Genomic DNA, 6,090 nt, shown 5'->3' with positions numbered 1-6,090 from the left:
CGGGCTTTCAGCCCAACTGTATCGCTTGGCTCTTTTCATCCCTCCCGTCACCATCTTCTGTTCCTTCTCCCTTGTGTTTATCCAGTCTCCCCTAAACACAAGCTGCTGGAGGAACTCAGCGGGTCGGGCAGCATCTGTGGAGGGAAATGGACAGGCAACGTTTCAGGTCGAGACCCTTCATCAGGACTCAATGTCCAGAGTTCAAATGATGGACCTTAACCCGAAACATCAACTATCCATCTCCCTCTTACTGACCCACTTGAGTTCCTCCAGCAGCTCGTTTTTTAGCTCCAGATCCCAGCATCTGCAATCTCCTGTGTCTCCCTTCAATGTGTCTGTTCTAATTACCTCAACTGCTCCTGAGCAAGTTTCACACTCTCAGATAATGCCAGTGCTCTCCTAAGATTCTGTATTGGATTCTTTTCAACGTGATACTGATTGCTGTGACTATCCAGCGCTCATGCTTGTAGCTAGACTTGCCTGTGGCGAGAGCCCTAACTGTGAAGCTTCATATTAGAAGCTATGGTTGGGTCTCAACTCCAGTGCACTTGCATGCCTCTGACACCTTGTCGTGTAGGTTAAGGGCCTCTGTGGCAGCTCAGAGTGCACATCCATCAGTTCCAGGCCATTGTAGAGCTGTGGGCCACCTTGCTGTACAAGATTAGGGAAGTTTCCATGTCCCTCTGACTGATTACATCAAGCCAGGAACCTCATTCTTAGTCTAACCGAAGCTGGAAGGCTATGATGAGGCATCATTGGATGTACTGAAGAAGACAGCATGAATATTAGAAAGCTGATGCTGCCTGTGTACTAAGGAGTTTACACTGAGAACTGAGCAGATGAAAATGAGTGAGCAGGCAGTAAAGGCGAGGCCATTCGGCCCACCATGTCTACACTGACCAGTGGGCACCCAGTGACCGCTCCACCATTCTCCCAGGCAGTGTATTCCAGGTACTTGCCACTCTGGGTGAAGAAGGTAAGTTGGTTTAATATTGTCACCTGTACTGAGGTACAGTGCGAACTTTGTTTTGTATGCTATCCGTACAGATCATCACATCAGTGCATTGAGGTAGTACAGGGGAAAACAATAACAATGCAGAATAAAGTGTTACAGAGAAAGTGCAGTGCAGGCAGACAATAAGGTGCAAGGCCATAATGAGGTAGATTGTGAGGTCAAGAGTCCATCTTATACTGGGGAACCGTTCAATAGTCTTAGAACAGTGGGATAGAAGCTGTCCTTGAGCCTGGTGGTACGTGATTTCAGGCTTTTGTATCTTCTGCCCGATGGGAGGGGGGAGAAGAGAGAATATCCAGGGTGGGTGGGGTCTGTGATTATGTCGGCTGCTTTACCGAGGCAGTGAGAAGTGTAGACAGGGGAGGCTGGTTTCCATGATGCGCTGAGCTGTGTCCACAACTCTGCAGTTTCTTGCAGTCCAGGCCAGAGCAGTTGCCGTACCAAGCCGTGATGCATCCAGATAGGATGCTTTCTATGGTGCATCTATAAAAATGGGTCAAAAGGGACATGCCGAATTTCTTTAACCTCGTGAGGAAGCAGAGGTGTTGGTGAGCTTTCTTGGCTGTGGTGGCTATATAGTTGGACCAGGACAGGCTATTGGTGATGTTTACTCCTAGGAGCTTGAAGCTCTCAACCATCTCGACCTCAGCACCGTTGATGTAGACAGGTGCATGTACACCGCCCCCCCTTCCTGAAGTCAATGACCAGCTCTTGTTTTGTTGACATTGAGGGAAAGGTTGTTGTCATGACACCATGTCACTGAGCTCTCTATCTCCTTCCTGTACTCCAACTCATCATACGGCTCACTATGATGGTGTCAGCTCCAAACATAGAGATGGAGCTGGAGCAGTATCTGGCCACACAGTCCTGAGTGTATAGGGAGTAGAGTAGAGGGCTGAGGAAGCAGCCTTGTGGGGCACCAGTGTTGAGGATAATCGTGCCGGAGGTATTGTTGCCTATCCTTGCTGATTGTGGTCTATTGGTCAGGAAGCCAAGGATCCAGTTGCAAAGGGAGGTGTTGAGTCCCAGTTTGCTTGGAATTATAGTATTGAAGGCAGAATAAATTTGTAAATTATAGTCACATGTAAAAAAAAGTAAAAAAACTGCATGCCATCCATACATATTTCATCACATCAGTGCATTGAGGTAGTACAAGGGAAAATAGTAACAGAATGCAGAATAAAGTGTTACAGTTACAGAGAAAGTGCAGTGCAGGCAGACAATAAGATGCAAGGTCATAACGAGGTAGTCTGACATAGGTATCTTTACTATCCAGATGTACCAGAGCTGAGTGTAGGGCCAGGGAGATGGCATTCGCTGTAGACCTGTTATGGCAGTAGGCAAATTGCAGTGGGTTGAGGTTGTCTGGGAGGCTGGAGTTAATGCGAGCCATGACCAGCCTCTCGACGCACTTCATGATGGTGGGTGTTACAGCCACTGGGTGGTAGTCACCTTATTTTTCTTTGATACTGGGATGATAGTGGTCTACTTGAAGCAGATAGGAATCTCAGATTGAGGTAGGGAGAGGTTAAAAATGTCTGTAAGTACCACCCCCCCCCCCCCCTGCTGATCTGCAATGGTGACTGTGGGTTCAGGTGCACTGGAGGCTGTTGGGGTGGGTGGTGACATTCCAATCCCCTTCTGTTCAAATCATGCATGGAATGGGTTAAGCTCATCGGGAAGGGATGTGCTGTTGTCAGCGATGCAGCCGGACTTCATTTTGTAGCCGGTTATAGTGTATAAGCCCTGCCACAACTGACGGCTGGTCTGGGACTCGATTTTGAACCAGTATTGTCTCTTGGCATCTCTGATAGTTTCACGAAGGTCGTATCTCGATTTCTTGTAAAAGTCAGGGTCACCTAATTTGAATGCTGCAGTCCTGACTTCAGTTGAGAGTGGATCTCCTGGTTCATCCATGGATATAAGATATTTATTTATTACTCACATGTACATCCAAACACACAGTGAAATGCATCTTTTGCATAAGAATGTTCTGGGGGCAGCCCGCAAGTGTCACCACACTTCTGGCGCCAACATAACATGCCCACAACTTCCTAACCTGTACGTCTTTGGAATGTGGGAGGAAACCGGAGCACCCGGAGGAAACCCACGCAGACACGGGGAGAACGTACAAACTCCTTACAGACAGCAGCCGGGATTGAACCCGGGTCGCTGGTGCTAACCACTATGCCACCCGGATTGCCCTCTCAAGTCCTGCTCAGATCCCCTCTAAATCTCTTATCCCTCACCCTTAATCTATGTCCTCCAGTTTTCTCTACCTCTGTTATGGAGGAGAGTCTCCTGCAGTCTACCCTATCTATACCCTTCATAATTTTATAAACCTCAATCATGTCCCCTCTTAACTTCCTCCGCTCCAGGGAGAACAGACCCGGCCTCTCCAGTCTCGACTCAGAACTGAACTGCTTCATCCCAGGCAACATCCTGGCGAATCTCCTCTGCGCCCTCTCCAGCGCAATCACATCCTTCAGAACATGCGACTGCCGGGCAGGAGGTAAGGGTGAAGGTTCCTACTGGATGAACAGTTAATCTCCTTCCATGGTCTTCAACATCAAGGGCAATCACTGTGTCCCTTCAGCTGACGTGGAGGGCGTGCCCTGGTAACCCCAAATCAATCTATCTGTCAGAGCTAGTCGGGGAGACGTTGCTAGCGCACCTGGGAGTTACCAAGTGAAACGTTATCATCTGAACAAGTTATTTCTGATTAGAAAAAAAACATTTTATTTACTTCGAGGAAGGCAGCAGAACTCGCCAAAAACAAAATGCTGGAAGAACTGAAACAGCATCTGTAGAAAGGGAACTTAGAACCGGGGCGAGTGTTCCTGATCCAAAACGTTAACTAGTTTCTCTTTTCTGCAGATGCCCCCATGACTGGCTGAGTTCCTCCAGCATCTTGGTTTCAGATTCCAGCGTCTGCTGTTTTATTTGTAATGTCTGTAATGTCTTCAAACAAGGGGCCATTTCTCCACAAATCTCTGAACCTATCCCGTAATCTTCCCCGTTTTTTCGCTGCTTGGTTATGACTGAAATGTGGAGACTTGTGGAGACTTGCAGACACCGGAATCTGGAGCAACACACGATCTGCTGGAGGAACTCAGCGGGTCGGGCAGCGTCTGTGGGGCGGGGGAGAGGACATGTCAACGTTTGTAAACGACCCTCCACCAGATTGTGTGTTGCCCCAGATTGCTGAAATTCAACAGCTCCAGGTCCTGGTGGGACGTCTCCAACCTCCCTTTGTGAACAAAAACACAACTCAACAGATTTGTTGTGTAGACATTAAACCGCCAGATGTCTCCCTTGAAACACAACGAAGGTGAGCTCACCAAACGCGCCTCGGTGTGTTTCGAAAATTGCTTGTGATGCTGTCACTTATTCTGGGTATCAGGGGCACTAGGCTCTGCAAAGACCGGTAACCTCCGGTACCTCAACCCCATATAACTCTCACATTGTATCGGCGTGGAACCTTTAACATAGTAAGACATCCCCAAACAATTGCAGAGGTGCACTAAAGCCCTTGAATGTGTTAAGAGGCACGTTAATGGAGAAAAGAGCGCCAGGGTGGTAACAGCGAGGGATCTCCGGAGCCCCACAGCTGAAGAATGCTCCACTGGTGATCTCATTGAAACATGCAGAAGGCTGGAGATCTTTGGAGTGTTAGTTAGAACATGGAACAATACAGCACAGGAACAGGCCCTTCGGCCCACAGTGTTGTGCCAAACCAATTAAGATAAGATTTCTTTATTAGTCACATGTACATTGAAACACACAGTGAAATGCATCTTTTGCATAGAGTGTTCTGGGGGCAGCCCCACAAGTGTCGCCACACTTCCGGCGCCAACATAGCATGCCCACAACTTCCTAACCTGTACATCTTTGGAATGTGGGAGGAAACCCACGCAGACACGGGGAGAACGTACAAACTCCTTACAGACAGCGGCCGGAATTGAACCCGGGTCGCTGGCGCTGTAATAGTGTCATGCTAACCGCTACACTACCGTGCCTGCCCCGAGAGGTTTGCTTAAAGTAAGTAGTGTATAATTATTTCTGATAGTTGGTTGGTTGGTGATGAAACATAAATATAAGAGCATTAAAATATCAGAATGATTAACAAAATATCACCACTCTTGTTGGCAGAATCTCAGATGGCGACGAGGAGGCGTACAGGAGTGAGATCGTTCGGCTGGGTGAGTGGTGTCGCAACAGTGTCAGCAAGACCAAGGAACTGATTGTGGACGTCAGGAAGGGGAAGTCAGGAGAACACACACCAGTCCTCATCGAGGGGTCAGCGGTGGAAAGAGTGAGCAGCTTCAAGTTCCTGGGCATCAACATCTCAGAGAATCTATCCTGGGCCCAACACACATTGATGTAATCATGAAGCAGGCATGCCAGCGGCTCTTCATTAGGAGCTTGAGGAGATTCGGTACGTCACCAAAGACTCTTGCAAATTTCTACAGATGTACGGTGGAGAACATTCTGACTGGTTACATCACCGCCTGGTATGGAGGCTCCAGTGCACCGGATCACAAGAGGCTGCAGAGGGTTGTAGACTCAGCCAGCTCCATCACGGGCACAACCCTCCCCACCATTGAGGACATCTTCAAGAGGCGGTGCCTCAAGAAGGCGGCATCTATCACTAAGAACACTCACCATCCGGGACATGCCCTCTTCTCGTTACTACCATCGGGGAGGAGGTACAGGAGCCTGAAGATCCACACTCAATGATTTAGGAACAGCTTCTTCCCCTCCGCCATCAGATTTCTGAACGGTCCATGAACCCATGAACACTACCTCATTATTCCTTTTCTTTGCAATATTTATTTATTTTGTGATTTAAAGTAATTTTATCTCTTGCACTGTACTGCTGCCGCAAAACAACAAATGTCACGATATATGTCAGTGATAATAAACCTGATTTTGGTTCTGAAGAGTTTAGAGAAATTCTTCACATCCGGGGCCATGCCATCTTCTCACAGCTCCCATCGGGCAGGAGGTACAGAAGCCTGAAGTCCCACACCACCAGGTTCAGGAACAGCTACTTCCCTTCAACCATTTGGTTC

The sequence above is a fragment of the Pristis pectinata genome, chromosome 2 (genome assembly GCF_009764475.1).
Source record: "Pristis pectinata isolate sPriPec2 chromosome 2, sPriPec2.1.pri, whole genome shotgun sequence".
Lineage (NCBI taxonomy): Eukaryota > Metazoa > Chordata > Chondrichthyes > Rhinopristiformes > Pristidae > Pristis > Pristis pectinata.
This window is presented reverse-complemented; position numbering follows the sequence as displayed.